Source organism: Saimiri boliviensis, chromosome 12 (genome assembly GCF_048565385.1).
Source record: "Saimiri boliviensis isolate mSaiBol1 chromosome 12, mSaiBol1.pri, whole genome shotgun sequence".
In the NCBI taxonomy this organism is placed as follows: Eukaryota; Metazoa; Chordata; class Mammalia; order Primates; family Cebidae; genus Saimiri; species Saimiri boliviensis.
Window position 1 is genome coordinate 31730272 of NC_133460.1, and position 23949 is coordinate 31754220.

The 23949-nt window shown below is 42.9% G+C and overlaps 1 protein-coding gene across 4 annotated transcripts in view; it reads left to right on the plus strand.

Annotated features, from left to right (window-relative positions):
• The window catches only part of PARN (poly(A)-specific ribonuclease), a 204079-nt gene that overhangs the window by 130964 nt on the left and 49166 nt on the right, over window positions 1-23949 (plus strand). The gene's annotated exons all lie outside the window — the stretch shown is intronic.

The window sequence follows — 23949 nt, forward strand, 5'->3', positions numbered from 1 at the left end:
CGATGTTCATACCTGAAGTGTCTTCATTGCCAGGGAAAAGTTTTTCCATGCTTTGGTTTTGGTACTTGATTTTACCATGTTTCAAGCTCTTGACACTTTATAAATTGAATCCAACACTGTCAAGTTCTTCTAAAATATTTTTGGGTGAATTCCTTCATCCATGTATTTCTGGAGAAGTCCTGCTTGGTAGTATCTTTGTACAGTGGCTAGAACTCCCTTGCTCATTGGTTGAATCAGGCTTATGACATTTGGTGGCAAATACTTTACAGTTACTCTGCCATCATCTGAACTCAACATTTCTTCATTTGGATGTGCTGGGGGGAGGGAATCGAAAAGAAGTGCTGCTTTTTCTAAAAGTCCCTTGGATTTCAAATGCTTCTGCACCTGTGGCACAAGGTACTTTTCCAACCACTGTCTAAAAACAGATTGTTCTATCTAGGCACTTTTTTGACTGTAATATGTCACAGGAAAGTTTGAAAGGTCAGTGCCTTTGAATGCTCGGAGCTTTTTGGCCTTCACCGCAACACAAAGATTAAGTTTGTGTAAACCTGTGGCATTTGCACAACATATAATAATGATTTTCTCTCTGCTTGACCTACACCCAGAAGTACTTTGCTGAGTTTCAAGAGTTAATGTCCTTGATGGTAGACATTTCCAGAACAATCCAGTTTTATCAGCACCATAAATTTGCTCTGGTTGTAGGTTCTCTCTTTCAACAAATTCTTGAAAGTTACCACAAAAGTCCCTGGCAGCAGTTTCATCTCCTTTTAATTCTGTTCCTTTACCAGCAAACTTTGAAATACCATGGCGCTGTTTAAATCGAATTAGCCAGCCTGCTGATGCATTAAAATCACCTTCCATCCCCAAAGCATCAAAAAAGAACTTGGCTTGTTTTGCACAAATCGTTCTGGACACTGGAATCTCATCTGTTTTCTGTTGGTTAAACTACTCTATCATAACTCTGTCAAGTTCCTCATATGTTGATGACTTCATAGATTTACGTTTGGATACCCCACTGGTAGAATCTGAACTGTTGCATAGTTTATAATCCTTTCTTTGTTCTTTTTAATATCACAAGCTGTGGATTCACCAATTCCATACACCCCAGAAAGTTTTTTGAAAGAGATGCTTTCCTCAAGTTTCTTAATAATGTCAAGCTCGTTCTTAATTGTCAACACCACACGCTTAAACGTTTCCCCAACATTTTAAGTGTCTAATATTTTAGGTGATTACTATAACAAGACAATTAACAACTAAGATTTGAATACAAAGCGACTACAAAATGATGTCGAAAGATTTCCTCCTCTCACTTCTAGGCCCTAGATGGATATTGCAGTGACCAATTTCCTGACCAGGTCTACATGAATCTTTATTTGCTGTTTTAAAACTTAGAAACTTTCTATGACAAAGCCTAGCTCTAATGAACTCTTATCCTCTCTCTTCCTTCCTCTTCACTTAGGGTTTAGGGTCTTTCATGAACTGCAATCACGCTGGAGGCTAGAAACTGAACAGTTTCTAAACAGTACTATTGCATACTCAATTCTTGCTATCCTCCAGGTCATGTTCTTTGCTAAATCTGCCACTAAATCTCAGGTGGAAGTATTTTAGGAAATGTGCTGAGGAGTAAACAGTTTAAGTCAAGAGAGGACTTGCAAACTTGACATACAGGAAAATACAGTGGGAAAACTCACCCTCTGTCTATGTGGTCTTTGTCAAGCAGTGGATTGTATGGAATGCTATCTCTATAGGCAAGGTCTCTGCAATAGGTTGCCCAAGTGAGTGCTCGTGGAAATCATAAGCAAGATAAAGATGACCCGGACAGAAGTGAGCGGTGCAAATAAGGTGAAAGTGGAACAGGCAGAAAACTCTCTACTTTAAACGTGACTTGAACGTACTGCATTTGGCAGCTGGAAAGGAGGATAGTGGACATGTGATGTCACATTGCTAAAGAAAGCATCAAAAAACTGCATTGGTGGAAATGAGGACCCAAGGTAGAGGATATGGGGTGGAAAGCTCCATGAAGATGACGTTACAATAATCCTGGTGAAAGAGGATCCTCGTCAGTTTATTGATTATGTATTGTTTGGTTATTATTCCCTTGAAAGCATATTTTTTCTCCCCTCTGCCTACTTTCTCTGTACATAATTTTTAATGAATATGAATAGTATAATTATTTAATTATTCCCCTACTATTAAACATTTGTTTGTGGTTTTAAAACATTTTTAATTTTAAAAAATTGCATATCCTTGTGCATTAAAAATTAGTCCTCATTTCAGCTTGTTTTCATAGGATGATTTCCTACAAGAGGAATTACTAGGTCACAGGATATGATCTTCTTGAAGCCCCTTCTCGTTTAGACAGAACACTTACTGGCAGTCAGTAGAACTCTCTGCTAAAAAAGGCACATACAGGACTGTTGATATCATGCCCTTGGTCCACTGCTTCTAAGAACAGCTTACCACCATTTGCCAGCAGAGTAGGTGGTCATTACTTTGTATCTTCCTTGACATAAGCTCCTTGCAGCATTGTATGATTGAAACTTTTTTTAAGAGGAAGTCTCCCTCTGTCACCCAGGCTGGAGTGCAGTGGCACGATCTTGACTCACTGCACCCTCCACCTCCCAGGTTCAAGCGGTTCTATCTCAGCCTCCCAAGTAGCTGGGACTACAGGTGTGCATCACCACGCCTGGCTAGTTTTTTGTAGTTTTAATAAAGACAGGGTTTCACCATGTTGGCCAGGCTGGTCTTGAACTCCTGGCCTCAGGTGATCTGCTGTCCTCTGCCTCCCAAAGTGCTGGGATTACAGGTGTGAACCACCACGCCTGGCCGATTGAAACATCTTGAATTTGTATTCCAGGTCTCCTTATACCAAATCATTCAATATACAAATCATTGAACAAATCTTCAGTTTTCTCTATAAAGTTAGAGTAACAGAGCCTGCAGCCTTGGCAGCGTGTGCTACGCGTGATTTGATCTCAGGAAATGATGGCCAACACCCTAGGGCATTTGACCCTGCTGCTCAAAGCCTGCCCAGTCAGTGATCCAGACCATTTTGGTAGATGCACGGGTGACCACTTCACCTTGGCCAAGAAGTACTTGTAGGAGGAATGAGGGCCAGAACCTGAATTTATAGGACAGGATTCCCACCTTCCTGTTGTGTCCACAGGTAGGCAGAGAAAAGAGCAATATCATAATCCCTTTCAGACAAGAGATTTTTTTGAACACCTTCTCAGATTAGGCTGCCCTCATCTTTCCTTGCACGACATATTCATGATACATCCATTTGTTTTTTCTTTTCTTTTTCTTTTTTTTGAGGGGGGGGTATTTTTTGTAGAGAAAGCATTTCACTCTGTTGGCCAGGCTGGTCTCGAATGTGTGACCTCATGATCTGCCCGCCTTGGCCTTCCAGAGTGCTGGGATTACAGGTGTGAGCTACTGCACCTGGTGATACATGCATTTCTATCACCTTTGCTGAAAGAAAGAGATATTGCATTACCCTTTTCTCATATGAGTCAGCTCTTTTCAGAATTGCTTCTGACCACAGAGAACTCCTTATAGCTCCCTGAGTGTTGTTTGTGCACCTAGAGTACAAATTGACCTGTGTAAACTACCCTGTGTGGATATTATATTCACCACCTTGCTGCCAGGAAGAAAAGGTGGGTGTCTCCCTTCTGATGTTCGCACTCCCCAGAAAGGAGAATCCATTCAACCAGTATCAGTGCTTCTGTGGGAGGAGGTTGTTCCCAGACTTCTATGAAGCCCCCAATACCAAAGCAGAGCAGATAGGAGCACTCAAGGGCACGGCAGGTGAGGGTGGGGCACAAGTTCCAATTTCTCTACAGTCTTATGTTTTATTTAAACCATTCTCACAATTTTTAAAAATGCTCTTCTATAATATGTCCATTTTACTTTAATACTAATTTGTTTTAAATTGCCACATTAATTATTTAAATTTTTCTCCCTGATCTCTAGTAAAATCCATGCCCTGAGAACTTAAGCCATGGTTTTTCAGTGGCTTGTAGTAATTGTAAGCCCAGGGCTGTTCAGAAGCTGAGAAAAGTAGCTGTATTAGCTGTTCTCTTCTGGAGAAATATCACTGGAGGTATAGAATAGCTAAAATGTCTTCCTTGTCTTCGTAGAACTAGCTTGGGTACGTGTGATCAGAGGACAGGCACAGAGGCTTAGATTTGCCAAGTAGAGTTACATCATAACATTTTAAAACTTGTGTAAATTCAAATGTACTTGACGTGGCTGATTATTTTTTAGGGCGTGATACTGATTTTGCTTGTCACTCTTCTCCATGAAAGTATGTATCCATATCCCAGTAAGCTGGAGAAGAAATGGGAGATGTAGATTCGACCCCTTCCTTGTGAATATCAATTTTTACGCTCTTCTCGAAGCAAGCATCCTGCTGATTGTAAACCATGTGTGTCCACGCATGTGTGTGCATGTGTGTTTCATAGCATGGTGCTCACATGCAAGCCATCTTCTTCCTCTGATGTGCTAGAGAAAGACCAGTAGTGTGTTCCAACCCTGGAGAGAAAACCAGCTGTGTTGGCTTCGCTGAGAGATGCATGTTTTCCAGTGTGAAGAAAGAAGTTTTGAGGATAATTTTAACTAAAGGCTATGTTCAGCTTTAGCTCCCCACCCCTTACCCCATGTGTGAATACTGTGTTGCAACTCCAGTCTTAGATGCTTTCCCTGAAGCCAACTGTGGAGAAAGCACCTCAGTTCAAAGATAAGAAAACAGTTGCCCAGGGAAGTCTGTGGCCTTCCAGTAGTAGCACTGTCTTCCCCGGAGTATACATTCATTCCATTGTGCCTTCTGCTCGTATGATGTTTGTTAACTCTTTAAAATCCTCCACCAGTCAAAAAGAAATTTTTTTTTAAATAATCTAAACAGCTTTTGGTTAAGGCCTCTTGAGAGCTGAGTGTAAGGTGTGCCTGTGCTCTTTCCAGAAACAGCAGTGATTTATGCCTGCGCTCTGGCCTGAGTTGGTGACAGAACAGGCTCTGATGGGTGTGGGCTTAGTGCCTTGTGTGTGGTATTCAGGATATATTCAGGTAGCTGTTTCCTAATTCATTCCCCAAAGAGTGTGCTTATAGGCAGAGCATGTGCTGGGGAATAGGCCAGCTGTGAGCGGGAGAGCAAATGACTCAGCATTCCAGCAGGCTGCCTGCCTGGGACTCTCACCATGAGGGCTTTAATAACATGGTGGCATGTTGCCTGGTAACCTGAGAGTTGGTAGGGTTTGTTTCTACCTACTTTACCAAAAAGCCCTTTTATCAGCTGGGCCAACCACATCAGGGTGGAGTAAGAGATAAACTTGGCTCTGCAAGCTTTCTTTTCTGTTTTGCATGCCTCTGCCTACATTTTAACATTAATTCTTTTTTTTTTTTTTAATTGTTTTTTGGGACAGAGTCTTGCTTTGTCTCCCAGGCTAGGGTGCAGTAATGCAATCAAGTGATCCTCCCACCTCAGCCTCCCAAGTAGCTGGGACTATGGGCCCACACCACCACACCCAACTAATTATTATTATTATTTGGTAAAGATGAGGTCTTACTCTTTTGCCCAGGCTGGTCCTGAACTCCTGGGCAGGCTCAAATAATCCCTCCTTGGCCTCCCAAAGTATTAAGATACAGGCATGAGCCACTGTATCCAGCCTGCTCACTTTTCTTTTTTATATACTACATAAAGGTAGAAGCTGGATAGTTGACTCCCATATCAAGTCTTCAGGGGAATTGGTTACTGAAAAGATGGTCTTTTTTTTTTTTATTAGTTAAAATTATTTCATTTGCAATTCAGACCTCTGGACTATTTCCCTGGGTGCCTCATAACAGAAGAGTCTGTATCCGTGAACCTCCTAGCCACAGATTTGATTTTGGTGGAACAGATCTGGATGTAGCCTTAGAAGCAAGCCGGGCTTTTTCTTTTCTGTAGCCTCTGACTGCTGCCCTAAGCTTGCATAGGGCACAGGGTGCTGTGAGTTAGCTGGAAAAACATGGTTTGCAGAGCTTTACAGCTGAATTCCACAAAAGCTGCTTTCAACTACTTTTTTTTTTCCATCATCAAAATCTCAGCATACTACTATGCAAAGGCAGTAGAAGCAAATTCATTCATTAGACATGCTTTAAAATGAGACTTTTCTTATGTTAGCAGCATTAGATGTAGGACTTTAGAATTAGAATCTAAAGGATAGTAATATTTTTTTCTAGGGAAAGAAATGTAGAGAGTACTTTATAAAATCCAGAAGTGTAGGAAGGCATGGTGGCATATGCCTATAGCCCTGGCTGCTCAGGAGGCTTGCGTGAGTCCATGAGTTTGAGGCTGCAGTGAGCTGTGATCACACCTGTGAATAGCCAGTGCACTCCAGCCTGGGTGACATAGTGAGACCCTGTCTTTAAAAATAAATAAATAAGTAGGCTGGGCGCAGTGGCTTACACCTATAATCCCAGCACTTTGGGAGGCGGAGGCAGGCAGATCACCTTAGGTCAGGAGTTCGAGACCAACCTGACCAACATGGAGAAACCCTGTCTCTACTAAAAATAAAAAATTAGCTGGGCGTGATGGCGGGCGCCTGTATCCCAGCTACTCAGGAGCCTGAGGCAGGAGAATTACTTAAACCTGGGAGGCGGTGGTTGCAGTGAGGGGCGATCTTACTGTTGCACTCCAGCCTGGGCAACAAGAGTAAACCTTCATCTCAAAAAAGTAAGTAAATACATACATACGTACATAAGTAAAAGATACACTTTACTGCATTCCATTATCAATCAGAAAAAATTCTAGGCTGAGCATGGTGGCTCATGCCCGTAATCCCAGCACTTTGCAGGGCTGAGGCAGGAGAATTCCTTAAGCCCAGGAGTCCAAGACCAACTCTGGCAACAAAGCAAGATCCCATCTCTACAAAAAAAATTTTAAAAATTAGCCGGCCATGGTGGCAAGCTCCTGTAGTCCTAGCTGCTTGAGAGGCTGAGCTGGGAGGATCACTTGAGCTTGGGAAGTTGAGACTGCCGTGAACCATAGTCGTGCCACTACACTCCAGCCTGAGTGACAGAGTGAGACCATGTCTCAAAAAACAGAAAATGAAAGAAAACATTCTGTGTTCTGCTCTATGTATACATGACTTTCAGAAGTTGTTCAGTTTCCTAATTTGTGTTGAGTATTTTGACATTGTGGGAAACTCTCAGGTCATTGAGAATTTTAAAACACGATGTTATAAAATATTCAAAAATACTTTGACATGTGATAATAGCACACTTGCCGTAGAATTAATATTGTTTTTATTTAAAAATTATTTGGAGACAGGATTTCCTGTATTGCCCAAGCTGGACTTGAACTCCTGGGCTCAAGTGATCCTCCCAGTTCCTCCTGAGTAGCTGGGATTATAGGCACATGCCACTGCACATGGCTTGTTTTAATTTTTTACATTTATCTATTTGGCTTGACTTTTTAATCTAACCAGTTGGTTTTACAGTGGATGTTTAAATAGACGAAAAAGATCTACATTAATTTCTCTTTAGAATGTAGAAAACTAAATGAATATTTAGAACAATTCAGAGATTTAATGACCTGAGTCTGGAAAGCTGACCAATGCCAGTATCACTTTAAAAAAATCTTTTTCTCCTACTGGCAAAGAATTTCACCAGATTAATGTGCAGGAGTGGTGAAGGACTTATTACTTCTTTGAATTCTGGGAGTTGCCACCTTCTATTAATAAAAGCATTTCCACAGCAAATGGGAAAAGTTTGCTTTCCCTGACTCTCCTGCAGGCTCACTGTCCCCTCCCACTTCCTCTCTCCCACTCTCGCACTCTCTCCCCATCTCTCTCTCTCTCTCCTCCCCCCACTTCTCTTTCTTTCTCTCTCTCTCTCTCTTTCTTTCCCTCTCTCTCTCCCTCCCTCCCTCTCTCTCTCCCTCCCTCTCTCTCTCCTTCTCTCCTCCCCACCTTCTCCCTCTCTCCCTCTCTCCTTTCTTTCTCCTCCTCCCACCTCCTTATATTACCTGTGTTAGACTCAAGAGTAATGTCACTCAGAATGTGTCCTCTCCTAGCAGCCTAACCTGTGCCAGTTCGGACCTGAATGCTGTCTTTAGGTGTGTTGTCAGCAGCAACGGACCCCACAGAGTTCGGGTCAGGACCTGTAACAGGGAAACAACTTCCTTAAGGAAAAAGAAAATAAAGAGCTGGAATAGTCCTCCCAAGATCCCAAATCCACAGGGAAGTGATGTGGTCATTTAAAAGCTGAAGCAACAATGTAAGTGTAGAATCATTGTGTTAAATGCCCAGGCAGGATGGGACTTTAAAATCAAAACAATTCTTACTCAGATTTCCGCTACCATTTAGGGACTTTTGATGATTGTTAGGGTTTCAGTGTATAGGGTCTAGATGGAACCCACCAATGAAATAAATTAGTCATTGGGCACATCGTCTCATCCAGGCAAAGAGTAAAATTGCTGTGGAAAATAAAAATGACATCCTCATTCTTTATTCGTTTCCCTTCTGGAGAAATGTGACTCTTTTCTGAAGTCCAGTATTGCCAGTTACAACAAGTAAATTTCATTATCCCAAGGCAACCCATAGTCTGGAGAGAGGATTTCATTCCCTTCCTTTAAAATAAACTGTTCTGTCTCCGCAGAGGATGGGAAACACAGGCACAGGGCTCTATGAAGGCACGGACGAGCTGGCCTGCTGTTCAAGGAGGTGCTATTGGCATTTTTTCAAACCTTCTTGGTGTGTGACGTGTCCTGGAGCTACTCTGCATCTGTAGGTGGATTGCAGGGCTAGCGGGTGGGAAGAGGTGAGAGGCAGGCCTAGGAAGAGGACTCTTGTTCTCAGCACAACATCCTGGCACCATCAGGAGAGCGCTGAGTGCTTTCAGTTCTGGGAATGTGGCAAGGGACTGCTAAAGGAAACAAAATTGTCCCATTTACAGTTGATATGGAATTTCTGTGGCTCCTTCTTTAATAGGTTGGAAAAGGCTGCTTTTGGTGACTGACACCCTCCCTCCCAGAGGCCGTGACTCACTTCACAGGTGAGCTAGCTCAGCTCTGCCTGGCTGTGAGGACCTGTCATTCTTTTTCCACTTCCCCTCCTTTCCTCCAGGGTTTCACTTGGTTAATGAATAAGCTTGAGTCATGAGGTGTAAATTCTTTTTTTTTTTTTTGACATGGAGTCTCACTTTGTTGCTAGGCTGGAGTACATCGTGGCACCATCTTGGCTCACTGCAACCTCCAACTCCCTGCTTCAAGCGAGTCTCCTGCCTCAGCCTCCCGAGTAGCTGGGATTATAGGCATGCACCACTGTGACCAGCTAATTTTTGTACTTTTGGTAAAAACATGGTTTCACCGTGTTGGCCAGGATGGTCTTGAACTTCTGACCTCATGATCTGCCTGCCTCAGCTTCCCAGTGCTGAGATTACAGGCGTGAGCCACCATGCCCGACCAGTAAATTTTTTTTACCAAATGAAAAGCACTTCAGAACATCCACAGAGAGACAGTTAATGAAAGTGTCAGTAGCACAGCCCAGCAGCTTCTATATTAGCTTATACACAAACAGACTAAGCTTTTCAGCTGTTGAAACCTGTAAACCTTAAAACATGTGCTGCCGTGTCAGGCTGTTTGCATATGTGCTATGGGAAGTAGAATAAACATGGGACACTGCTTTATCACCGTATCACTAATATTGTGGCAGATTTAATGCTTCATAAACAGGCCAACAAATTGCCAAGGTTAGCTAGGTCCAAAAGTGCTGTCTCATTGCAGGTGGTGTGTATGTCTGTTTCGTGTGTATTTATTTGTATCTGGCGTCTGAAGTTCCTGAGAACTAGTCCAGGTGAAGGGACCCAAACTGAATCTGTAGACGCAGCCTCTGCCTCCAGCCAGCACTTCAGTTACACGCAGGCAGTGAAGAGGTTGTGTCCTAAATGTTCTTTTGTTGATTAACCTTTTAGAACACAAAGCACATTGTCACATAGAAATGCTCTTTTGAATGGTGGGTGTCAGTGAGCTGTGGTGTGTTATAGAGTTCGGGTCAGGACTTGTTCAGTGGATCAGGAAATCAATGCTGGTAGATACCAGCATTTAAAAAAAGGGAGAAAGTCGAAGAAAAGGACATAACAGAGTGGGTTTCATGTGGTAAAAGTAGGTATTGTTTAGTGATACTGTTGCAATTTAAAACTTATTGCCAGCTGTATGCTGTTAAATTGGGAATCCCTCAGGCAAGGGAAGTGCCATTGTCAACAATGGGTTAAGTACCGGCTGTACCGAGGTCCAGCACAGTGACATCAGGCAAGTTATTTTAACATGTCTCAGGCACTGTTCTGTCATATTCACAATAAGACTGCTTTACAGGGGTAGGATTAGAGATGGAAGAAATAGATTAATGTATTAGGATGTAGAATAATGTATTAGGATTAAAGGTAGTAGAGTACCTGGTGCTTAGTAACCTCCCTATAAACCATGATTGGTATCTGTTTGTACTTCTTTATGATATGTATATAAGCAGACCTTAAAGATATTATGAAATAGCATTAACTAAGCCGTGTACTATTTAGTCTTCTCCGGAGTGGAATTTATTCAGAGTTCTTGACATTTAGGATCTGCCATTTCACATGATCGAGCAGATCTTTGATTTTACCTTAAATTATTCTTGTGTGGTTGAGACATCAATCTTAATTTTCTCCCATGAAGTGTGAAGAATGTTGTAAAGTGCTTAGGTCTTTCAGCTGTCTGTCAACTTACTCAAGACTGTTAAGTATGGAATTGTTTCTCAAGTCTATTTTAAGTTGTGTTTTGTCTTTAAAACAAAAAAAAAGTATTCTTTTTTTAAGTAACAGTTCTAAACTTTTTTCTAAATTCCCATCTGCTTCTACTTGATGGCATCATAAATTCCTTCTTACCTTCTGCACATCACTACCCACTTTTTAAGCTGGTATGTCAGCTCTTGTGAAAACCTTTTTTGTGTTAGGCTGGGTGTGAGAGCAGCAGCTTTGTTGACTGTTTTGAGGGGCAGGTTAAAGTTGTCATCAGAAGCATGTGTCAGGGTCGGGGAGCTCGGGTTTCACACCCCAGCTGTACCAGTCAGAATCTCGGTCTTTAGCCTCTCGCCCGCTCTGTTTGCTTAGCTGTGGAGGTAGAATTGTTACCCACCTTGTGGGGTGGTTTTGAGGAGAAAAAGAGCATCAGATTGGTAGCACTGAATCGAGGGTCACATCTCTGGCAGGTACCTTATCAGGTACAGCTCCATGGCCTCTTCTGCTCTTCCTGTCTTCCCAGGTTCTAGCCCTAGTGCTTTTGGGAAGACCCCTCTCTGGTTTTCAACCTCTCTGTGGAGGAAACAGCAAACTTCCAGGTGCAGCTTCCTGCCTCCAGGTTCACAAAGCTGTCCACGCGCACACCTCCCTCCTTCTGTGCCTCTGCCAGGCGCTTGTCCCCACACATGTGTTCTGAGTGCCTCTCTCAGGCCTTGTGCTACATCTTATCCATGGCCACCCATGGGCAGAATCCCTTCCACTGTTCAAAATAACTCCCACAACCCCAGCTCGCCTCTTTTCCCAATTCTTTGCTTTCTTTTCGGAATTCGAGGCATCTACAGTCTCCACCCTTGCTGTGTGGTTCCTTGCTCAGTCTCCTCTAGCTGTAGTCCCCACACCACTGAGCCTATTGTTACTGAACACCCTGTGACCCCCCTTACCACACCCACCAGGCAGTCTTCTCATCTTGCCTGAGTGTTCAGTACTCTGACCACTTCTTCCCCTTTTTTTGGAGACAGAGTCTTGCTCTATTGTCCAGGCTGGAATATGGAGTGCAGTGGTGTGGTCATAGCTCACTACAGTCTCAGACTCCAGGACTGACGATCCTCCTGATTCAGTCTCGTGAGTAGCTGGGACTACCAGTGTGCACCACCATGCCCAGCTAATTTTTTTTTTTTTTTTTTAAGTAGAGATGGTGGTCTCACTGTGTAGCCCAAGCTGTCCTCAAACCCATGAACTCAAGTGATCCTCTCGCCTTGTCCTCCCAAAGTGCTGGGGACTACAGGCGTGAGCCACGGTGCCTGGCATCTTCTTCCTCCTTGAAGCAATGTTTTCTTGAATTCCCTAGGTTTGCCCTTCCCCTTTCAGGCCACAGCTTCGCAGGCTCTCATGCCTACCCTCCCCATGTATATAAAGATTAAAGGCTGGTGCTCCTGAGTTCAATCTGGAGGCTTCTCTGCTTTCCCTGTGCCTTCTCCTCAGCAATTCCCTCTTTCTGGGGGCTCAAACCACCTTCATGCCAGTGATTCCCAAATGGATTTGCTCTGCCCATCCCACATTTCCATCGATGTTTCCCAGCTACTTCAAAGCCACCATCCACCCCATTCTTGTGTTCCCACTATCCTGTTCTCTGGTCCCAGATGGTACGACCCTGCACTGCCCAGGCTAGTACTTGGAGGACTGTGTAGTTTCTCTGTATTCCCGCCTCTTTCATCCTAACAAGCCACTGCCCTTTCTCTCTGTATGTATTACAGTGGCATCCTGCTGATCTCCCGGAAGCTTTGTCAGGAGGAGGAGATCTGACCACAAGGCCCTCCTGACTAAATGTCTCAGTATGGCATGCCTCTGCCAATCGCTCTGCTGAACCATTGGCCCTTTTCCTCCTTCCTCCCTAGGTTTCGCTGTTATGGTCGTTCATCCTCAGTCTAGACTGCATTCCTTTATCGGATGAGTGACCTCGTATTCCTTCTGCCTGGATCACAATTCCCCATCTTCAGAATTTCTACACTGTCTGCTCTCCCAACCCTCAAGTCTTGGGAAAGTCCCAAGTGTCTTTTCCTTAAGGAAACTGTTCCTGAGCCCTAGGCATTTTCAGTTCCTCATGGGAAACTCCAGCGCAAGCTCCTTTTCTAACCCTGAGCCCATGCCTGATGATCTGTGCACTCTCTCTCTCCCTGAGTACAGGGCTGTGGGCTGTATCTCTCTGATTCACTCTCATAGCCTCAGTTGCTTTGTTTTAGAAGATAGTTTGTTCATGAATGAATGGATAGATGAATAAATGAACAAGTGAGATTGAAATATGCAGGCATTCATTGGTGTCCACGGAGTATCAGTTTCAGGACCCCTGAGTATACCAAAATTCTCACATACTCAGGTCCTACCGTCAGTCCTGCAGACCCCGTGGATATGAGAGGCCCCCCATATAGGCAGGTTTTGAATCCCTCAAAGACTGTGTTTTCCTTTTCTTTTCTTTTTTAATTCCTTCCTTTTTCTAGTTCATTAAAGAAAGACTGTTTTCAAAATGTGTTGGGTTTTGAAAAATAATCTCTATATAAGTGGACCCATACAGTTAAAACATGTTGTTTGAGGGTAAACTGTATTTGTTTGTAAAGTAGTTAGCATAGTTCTTTACAAGCACTATAGCAATTAACAAATCATGGCTTTAATAATTTTTAACTGACTTTTCAGCCTATAACCATGAAAAATAAAAAGAAAACACCAGGCTGGGTAACCAAAGCAGGGTTCCTTATTGACATCATTCATTCAATTCTGAGGCAATTGGCTTGGGCCATGGGAACTTACAGCCTAAACAGTAGCTCTTCTGCCTCTCAGTTAGCCTGTTAATATCTCATATTTATTGTCATCTCTTCTGCTGCCCCTTCTCATGTTAAAATCATCATTTCCCATCTAGATTCCTGCCTACTTGGTGTTCCTCTACCAGTCTTTTTGCCTCCTTCACTCTTCCTCCAGATTGCGGGCTTCTTAAGCATAGGGAATCCCTTCCTCACTGCTGCATTTCAGTACCCAGTGCCACTGTTTATTGAATGAATGAGATGGCTGGGCACAGTGGCTCATGCCTGTAATCCCAGCCCTTTGAAAGGCCAGTGTGGGTGGATCAGTTGAGCCTGGGAGTTTGAAACCAGCCTGGACAAGATGGCAAAATCTTGTCTCTGCAGAAGATAAAAAAGTCAGCCAGGTGTTATGGCATGCACTTGTAGTCCCGGCGACTCAGGAGGCTGAGGTGGGAGGATTGTTTGAGCCCAGAAACTCGAGGCTACAGTGAGCCATGATACCACTATTGCACTCCAGCCTGGGGAACAGAGCAAGACCCTGTCTCAAAAACAAACAAATAAATAAATAAAGAATTAATTAATTAATTAATGAGAGGAATGTTTTAACAGGTGGTTTCAGGGTTTAATTTTAAAAATTAAAAATCAATTAATTTTAGTCTCAGAAAATTTTCAGAATTTGTAGTTCAGACTTTTTAAAAATAATGTTTTCTTTTGTTGTTGTTGTTGGACAATATGCAGAGCAATGGAATGTCTTATATTGGCTTTGGCGAAGTTCTTTTTGTCAGAATTATATATTTGTGATTTAACAGCAGTAACCTTGTTAATTAACTACCTACACGTTCCAGGCCCTATGATAAAAGCTTTGTAAAGTAGATGGAGATGTCTGTTTTATAGGTAAAGAAAGAGACATCCAGGGAGGCGGTAACTCACCCCAGACAACTTAAGGTTTGGGCAGGATTTGAACCCAGGTCTATGTGGCCTCAGAACCTGTGGTTTTCCCATTTGACTTTGTGGCTTCCCTTTGGGTAGATTTTAAATAATTAAACATCACCATTCTCTACATGTCTAAAGAGTGGGTTTTTTTTGCCACTTCCTTGGCCTTAATTGGAGAACTGTAAAGTGAAGTGACATGTGGGAACAGCGGCCAGCGTGCATATCTGTCCATATTTAATTGAGGGGAAGGATGGGGAGGTAGCAGATTGGAGGGCCTGACTTGTTCTATGTGACAGAACCAAGATCACACTCTGCCCCGTTCTTCTGCATCCTAGTTGGGTGCCAATGGAACTTTCTCTCCGCCTTGTCTGTCAGTGAAGCAGTGATAATAGCATCTGCCCTCACCGCATTGAGGGTCCAGCAAGTCGGATCTGTGGAAGCTGTCTGGAGATGCCTCGCTGCTCTTGCAGGTTCCTCTGCACTCTCCATCTCTGTAAGCACAGCCCTCTGAGCCCGCTTCCTTTCCTTGATTCCTTTCCTTTCCTTTCTTGAGTGCCTCTCATGGGTCAGGCACTGCCATGGAGGCCCTGAGGAAGCAGAAAGGAAGGAATGCAGTCCTCTGCTATCTTCACTAGTTCTGTCTGTCCCTTTATGGGGCTCGGATCTCTTTCACTGTCCTACTTGCCCCTCTTTCATCCTCAGCACTTTAAAAAAAAAAAAAATTAGCCGTTGCTGGAGAAATACAGTATAAAAGGAAGCGTGAAGGACAAGGAATCCCAAGCTCTGGCTCCCAATGGTGTGAGCAGGCAGGTGGGCCAGTCTCTGCTGTCAGTGATGGTGGCCCATTTCCTGCCCAGGCAAAGCTGCCCATTAGAGCCAGAGCCAGGGCCCTCCAGTTTCTAGTCCAGGCACTTTTTTCACATACCAGGCTTCAACATGGGATTTTCTAACTGAGAACTTTGGAAATTTGCATCTCCATTTTGGCTTGTTTTTTCTCTTGAGAAGAAACTGGCTGCCAGCAGACATAAAGGCTTTTTTATTTATTCATTTATTTATTTTCCGTTTTTTCTGAGATAGGGTCTCTCTCTGTTGCCCAGGGGCTGGAGTACAGTGGTGCAGTCTCAGCTCACTGCAGCCTCAACCTCGCTAGCTCAAGCAATCCTCCCACCTCAGCCTCCTGAGTAGCTGGGACTACAGGTGCACACCAACATGCCCTGCTAATTTGGTTTGTTTTGTAGAGATGGGGTCACACTATGTTATGTTGTCCAGGCTAGTCTCAAATTCCTGGACTTAAGTGATCCTCCCACCTTGGCCTCCCAAAGTGCAGGGATTATAGGCATGAGCCACCACACCTGGCCTGACGTTTTGTTTCTTCCTTGCTTTCCTCCCGTAACCATATGTTGAATTTCTGGGAAACTGCTGTGAAAAACCCCAGGTGCTAAGCTGGGTGTACACAGCAAGTCTGCACTTTGTCTTGAAGACACTGAAAGGTTTGACAGAAGAGAATGGATCATGTCAGCAGGGAAAGAATGGATTGGAGAGGTTGGAAAGGAGGGCTGTCATTTTCTGGGCTTGCCTGCCCTTTTTTACTTCTTTGGGCATATTGGAAATACCTTGATTTTACTATGTTTCTTTTAGATCACTGATTCCTGTTTGCAACTTAATATCTGCCTAGTTCCTTAGGTGGGTTAAGGGGAAATATATCTGTGATCATTTTTCTGAACTCAGGAAAATGTTCATAGTGACCATTAGGGTTGGGTAGTTTTGTTTTCCTTTATTTTCAACATCTTTCTTTAAAGATTTTTAAAGCTTGCCCTTTTGGAAAATCTGATAAAACCTTCCATTCTCTATTTGGTAACTTGCAGAGGCTGCCCATCTGCCATAAATTTAAATCTGATCAAAACTACATGGAATATGGGAAACTTTTGTATCTAATATATTCATATTTAAATAAGCAAACAAACACAAAGCAACCTTTGGTGTCATCCATGCAGGGGCTGACAATCCAAAATGACGGTGTGGTCAGTCAGGGCCCCAGGCTGTGGTTGCTCTGAGGCTCTGAGAGGAATAAGGAAAGGCCATCTTAAAGGGTGTCAGAGAGCGCACCCTTGACATTAAGACACACAGTGGCTTTAGAGGAGTAGGATTTGGGCCGGTAAAGTAGGCAGAGGCCACTGTTGGCACACATCACTTCTGGTCATGGAGTAACACACCAGGTTACTGAGGGACTCCTTCCAGCGTTTGCACAAGCTGTTATATGGAGAGATGGACACACTCCGATTCCTTGCAAACAGATGTATGCCAGTGTTAGCTCTGCATGACACAAACCAGGACCCTTCCATTGCCTGTGGTATTGTGGAAAGAATGTAGGCTTTGGTTGGGGTCCCAGCCTACACATGTGTAGTCTATGGGACCTTCGGCCAGTCCGTTTTTATGAGTCTCAGTGTCCTTACCTTTAAAGCCAAGATAATGCTTAAAGGATTTTCTGTGCTGACAGAGGAAATAGCCAATAGTTATCTTTCTTTGTTTTTGTTTTTTAATTTGTTTAACAATTTTTCTGAGACAGGGTCTTACTCTGTCACCCTGGCTGGAGTGCACTGGCACAATCTTAGCTCACAGAAACTTCTACATCCCGGGCTCAAACAATCCCACTACCTCACCCTCTTGGGTATCTGGGACTGCAAGCATGCCTGGCTAATCTGTGTATTTTAAGTAGAAACAGGGTTTCACTGTGTTACTTAGGCTGGTCTTGAACTGCTGGACTCAAGTGATCCACCTGTCTTAGCCTCCCAAAGTGCTGGCATTACAAGCATGAGCCAGCGTCCTCAGTCCTCTTTTTTTGTAACCATTGGATTAATAAGAATATAGGCAATTGCCTTAGACATTGAGAACTTGATGTTTGCTGAGGATGGCCATGGTAAAAAATGCAGGACTAATGGTGTGTAACTGCTTCAGCAGTTTCCTAGTACACCCTCCCCACCCCCTAACAGTTGCTACAGTAAACTGGTTTCAGCCCTCTAAGAAGCAAACTGCAAAAATTCCCTTAGCGCCTGAGCAAGGCTGAAGTCTGGCATCTGAGCTGCAATACTCATTTACACCACATGTGTCCCACTCAGGGGCTCCACTTCCATGGGACTGAAGACATTGAAACAGGAATAAGTTAAAGCTGATCTTAAAGAGACCTTCTCACTTAAGCATAGTGTTGAAAATGGCCTTCAGTAGTTGGACAGGGTAAACAATGGAAAAGTTAGACATTTTGTTTGTTTAAAATGTAATGAACATCTGTGAAACTACCACTCAAACAATTAAAACATGTACCTGGTCTTCTCCTGTCTAGTCCTCCTGATTCTCTTGCAGCACCGGCCACTTTGCTGAAGTATGTGCCAATCATCATCTTGCTGGTTTTTGTTTTCCCTCTCATAAACACCCTCGCCATGTGTGTATGTATACGTGTTGCAGGGCCTGAGGGGGATTGCATTTATCATTCACCATTACATCACTGAGATTCATCTGTTTTATTCTATGTAGCTGTAGTGCGCTCATATTTTCTCTTAGACAATATTCCATTGTGTGAATATACTGCAGATTTGTACTGCAGGGTTATAGGGAGTGAGAATGATCACCTTTAAGTGAGAACACTGGCTTGTTTTCCAAAATGGTCACATAACCACTGGGGATCCTGTTGCTCCACACCTTCCTGATAGTTGGTATTTTCAATGTTTTCATAATTTTTGCCAGCACAGTAGGTATAGAATCATGTCTCCTTATAGTCATGATTTGCCTTTGTCTGCGGCTGAGCATCTCTGCATATGTCCACTGGCCTCACACACCTCCCTTCTGTGCAGTGACCGCATGCCTCTCATGCCATGTGCCCCCTTTTCTGCAGTTGTTTCCTTACTAGGTTATGGGTGTTTTTATGTATCCTAGTGCTAATCCTGTCAGTTGAATGTCTAGCAGATATCTTCTCCCAGTTTATAGATGGCCTTTCTTCTCTTTAAAGTACCTTCAGAGGACAAAGGCTTTAATATTAATGTAGCCAAATTTATTGATCTTTTCTTTTATGCCTATCCTTTTTCTGTCTTCTTAAATTCTTTCCTACTTCAAGTTCAGAAAGATACTCACTTATATTTTCTTTTCAAGTTTTCATGGTTTGCTTTTGACATTTAAGTTCTTCATCCATCTGGAGTGAATTTTTCAGCATGGTGTGACTAAGAATCCAATTTCATTTTTTTTTCCTATGGATAAACAATTTTTCCAGCTTTTCCTTTTCCAGGCAGTTCTGTCAAAAATCAAAGTTTCACAGATGTATACGTGTTTTTCTAGGCTGTTAGAATTCTGTACCATTGGTCCGTTTATCTCTGCACTGTTACCCCACTGTCTGAACTCCTATAGCTTTACAATAAGTTGTTTACCTGGTAAAGCAAGTCCTGCTTCCTATTCTTTTTTAGAAATGTCCCAGCTGTTGTTGGCCCTTTTGTTCTAATTTTAGAATCCATCTTTCAGGTTTCCCAGAGTAACTGCGGTTTAACTGATGTATAATAAAATGACTGTCTTTGGTGTACAGTTCTGTGCCTCAGCAAATGCATGCAGTAATGTAATCAGCATTGCCATCAGGATATAGAATGGTTATGTTACCCCCAAAATGCCCTCCCCCTCTTTATAGTCAACTTCCTCTTCCATTCTAGCCCCAGCACTAGCCCCAGCCGCTCTCAACCAGTTGTTTTCTACTGAGCTTTTTTCTTTTCTTATTTTTAAATTTTTTCAATATTTAATTAAAATGTTGGAGGCTGACTCTGGGCACACTGCCTGTGAGTTAGCCCTGTTCCACGGGAGCTGTTTAAAAAATAAAATAAAATGTTGGAATATTTTTGCTGGAGTTGCAGTAAATCTATAAATCAATTTAGGAAGGAATCTACATTTTATGCTGTCTCCCTGTTCATAAACATAATGCATCAACTTAGTTGAAAAGTCTTTGCTTGACAGTACAGTAGTGGAAAGCTCTTTAAAAAAAAAAAAAAAAAAAAAAAACAGTCTAAACATTTTAAGTAATTCTTTAATACAGGAAACATTTTATAAGCTAATTGTCAACCTACATAAACAAAATGTATATAAATACACAGCAGACACTGGCAGTATTACATTGTTAAAATGTATGTATTATATATATGCCACATCCTAGTTCCAAGCCAGCTTTGTTGCTTTACCTACAAGACCTCAGGCAAGCTGTTTAGTTTCTACAATACTCAGTCTCTTTATTTGTGCGGTGACTACAACATCCAAAGATTAAATGCTGTGATGCGTGCAGTGTCCAGAGACAATGGACCAGGCACAGTGAAGCCGGAGTGGTTTAGACTCTTACGTGAAGAAACTGCTCCTACACACCTCCAGGGAAACAGGGAGGACTCTTAGCACGGTTGGTTCCCCAGTGGCTTTCACAAAGTGGCAAGACCGTTATATTGCCTTGAATCATTTCCTTGACAAATTTGGAAAAGGTTAGTGTTACCTAGCAGCCTGCTACATACTGCTGCTGACAGATGAGCTGGAATCACTGGAATCACTGGAGGACACAGTTGACAGCCAATTCATTTTGCTGATTCATCCTTTAGAGGCGTGGCTTCAAGCCAGAGCTTGGCTTCTAGATTAAAGGCCGAGAGCTGCAAAGCTGCTGGGACTCGAAGGAATGCTGGTAAATTATTGCCACGTGGAGGCCAGCGGTGAAAAGCGGACTGTTATTTATTTCCCCCTTTAAGTGATCCTAAATTCCAAGTGTGCTCAGATACTCCCTCGCCATGGTTGGGGAGTTGTTTGTGACATTTATCCATCAGCTGGGAGCTGAATTACTGAAAACAATCAGATAGCGTTGAATAGATTATCTCAGTTCCTCTATGACCCTGTCATCACCTTTGCTTTCATGGGAATATTGACCCAAGCTTCCTCTCCTATTTGGTAATCCAAATTAAACTTGAGAGAAGGATTTTTTTGAGATAGGGTCTTGCTGTGTTGCCCAGGTTGGAGTGAGCATAGGATGCAATCACAGCTCACTGCAGGCTCGACTTCTGGGCTCAATTGATCCCCTCACCTCAGACTCCCTAATAACTGAGACTATAATCTCAAGCCACCACATCTGGCTAATTTTTTTTTTTTTTTTTTTTTTTTTTGGTAGCGATAGTGTTTTGCCCCATTGTCCCGGCTGGTCTCAAACTCTTGGGCTCAAGCAGTCCTCCTGCCTTGGCCTCCCACTGTGCTGGGACTTTAGGCATCAGCAACCACACCCAGCAACAGAGGGATTATCACAGGTGTCATCCCTTTTGGGCATGCTTGCAAAATAAACCTTTTTAAGTTAAAGAACGAAATAGCCAGGCCCAGCACAGTGGCTCGTGCCCATAATCCCAGCACTTTGGGAGGCCAAGGCAGGCAGATCACTTGAGCCCAGGAGTTTGAGACCAGCGTGGCCAACACAGCGAAACCTTGTCTCTATGAAAATTACAAAAATTAGCTGGGCATAGTTGCACATGCCTGTAATCCCAGCTATTCAGGAGTCTGAGTCAGGAGAATCACTTGAACCCAGGAGGCGGAGGTTGCAGTCAGCCTAGATCACGCTTACACTCCAGCCTCGGTGACAGAGCAAGACTCTGTCACAAATAATAAATATATTAATAAAAATAAAGAACTTTCTTTAAAAAAAAAAAAGAATGAAATAGGAAAATTGAGGAGATGCTTATTGGTTGACAGTTGGTACAGAATAATGATGATAGAACCAATGGATTCTCATATATCAACATTGATAGATTAACGTATTTTAGTCTGTCACAAGCCTAGGGAGTCACAAGCTTACGGGGAAATCACCAGTACATAAAACTGGTATGTAACAGGGTGACCTTTAAGAGAGGGTGGAGATTGTGTCTTGATTTACCAAATACCTGACATAGTTCCTGGGACAAAAACACTCAGTAAGCAATTACCACATGGAATAATGGGAGGCAGTGTTTCTTGGATATAAATTGTTGGGAGACTGGGTAAATGAGTGAACAGAACCAGAAATATGACACATTGAAAGTAAGAAAAAGAACTGTTGCAAGGAATAAGATTTTTGGGAAAGGATCCTGTTTCTGTAGCTCTCTGATAGGAGTAACTTTACTCAATGGCACATCCAGAACTGCCTGCTTTTACTGCTTACCTCCTGAGTAAGTCAGAGCATGCTGTTTTGAGCTCATGTTTCAGTAACCCCCTCTACTTCTTTGAGAGACTTTGTATAATATGAATATTCTCTAGCACTTTTTTTTAGAGATGGGAGTCTCACAGTGTTGCCCAGCTTGGTCTTCAACTCCATGGGCTCAAGTTATCCTCCTGCCTTGGCCTCCCAAAGTGCTGCAATTACAAGTATGAGCCTCCATGCCCAGCCTCTCTAATAGTTTGAGGGGTGTTTTTCCCCTTTTTCTCTAACTATAGAGTGTTTTAAAAGCAAACAAACTTCTTAATAAAAATTTGTGTTTTCTGAAGTAGAGTTTTTTCCTGTTTTGTTCTGTTTTTTAGATGACTAAATATTTAGGGCATGACATTCCGGAAACCTTTGTTGTGCTGAGAAGTTTTAGTGAAATCTGGCCTGGTTGAAGATTAAAATGTGTCAGATGCTGGATGTGGGGTGCCTGCCTCCCTTTCCCTCTGCAGTTGTCTTTGCCTCTGCATTAAGGTCCCTGGTAAACCAGAGTCCCTTGTCCACTGCCAGAGTGGCCCAAAGCCTGCATGCTCGTCACTACCTCTGCATTCTGCCCTGCATTTATTCACATCTTTTTTGTTGAGATGAGAACTATTCATATCCAGAGGTTTTCTACGTGCAGGTAGACAGATTCTGTTTCTGATATCGTGGCGCTTTTGTAGCTACCGGGTACGAAGACTGCCCTGAACAGCGTGGCCAGGCTCTTATGGTCTCACTGCCAGTGTGGGTAATAGTTGTTGGCAGTGATAGTGGGCTAGGAATGCATATGCCCAAACTGGAGGCCAGAACCAGCAAATGAGCGCCCATCCACCAAGAGGCCACCGTTGGTCCTCAATCCCACGCTGCCATCATGATCCATCCACAGCAGCCTCAGAAGAGGGGGCAGCATGCACTCAGAACACAACCGACCTGGGCTTAGTCTGAAGCATTAACACCAAGGTGGAAATAAGCCCCACTTTCAAGCATTCCTGCCAGCCAGAGGCACATTATGGAGAATTAGCAGTCTTTAAGGCAGAAGGAGCAGAGCCATGTCCTCAGTATTGTGAAGCTGTCTTAAATTTGCAGAGTGCATGGGAGCTAAGCTATGAGGACGCAAAGGCTTAAGAAAAATGTAATGGACTTTCGGACTCCAGGGGAAGGACAGGAGGCTGGTGAGGGATGAAAGACTGCATATTGGGTGCAGTGTACACTGCTCAGGTGACGGATGCACCAAAACTCAGAAATCACTGCTGAAGAACTTTTCCATGCAGCCAGACACCGCTAATATTTATTTCAATAGTTCCCCTAAAACTATTGAAATACAATAAATAAAATATTTTAACAACTGCATATGTAGTGTAATTCCAGTTATAGGTAGCTCAAGAGAAGGCAAAATTAAGCTCTGATGATAGTAATGGTGACAGCACTTTTTAAATTGAGGAAGATAATGCCATAATTGTGCTATGTATCTGACGTGCCTTCATCCAGTGAAAGAGGGGTAGGAGACTGTCTACAAACAGGCATGAGGGTCACGGGGATGTTCTTTGTCTTAATTGTGTGATGGATACGTGGGTATACACATTTGTTTAAAATTCATTGTAACAAAACAGGTAATAAACCCTGATAGTTAAAAAAAAATTAATAATGAAATGAAAATAATGAAGCATTTTCAGAAAAACTTTGCGGAGTCCAGAGTGAGGTGCAGCATGGTAGGAGGGACCTTGGTAATCGAGTTGGAGGAACCTGGTTTTGCATCTTGTCCCTGCCATGACCTCTGTGACCCAGCTTCCTCACCAGCAAAAACATCTCCTCCCTTGCAGACATACTATGAAGATTATATATAATGCATGTAAAATACTGCACACAGACTTCCAGGAGATCTTCAGTGTGTAACACAGTAATCACCACCCACTGGCAATATTGCTTTTTGTTACCATTTTTATTTTAGGAAAATAGGGTTTATAATTTTCCCTTAGAGGTTTTGTTTGTTTTCATTTTGTAATTCTGAAAATGAATAATACCCAATAATGTTGGCTGCAAATATTTTGAAAATTATTATTTTACTTACATCATTACAGTTCTTTACAGTTTACAAACCATTGTGACACTGAAAAGGAGACTGGAGAGCAATGACTCTTTTTCCAGATGAGAAAACTCAGACTTGGAGAGTTGAAGGGGTGTACTCAAGGTCCTTTGTCTCCCAGATGGCACAGCCAGGGTCAGACCTCAGACCTGATGGGGCTCCTTTGACCACCTTAGGCTACCTATCAAAAGTGACAT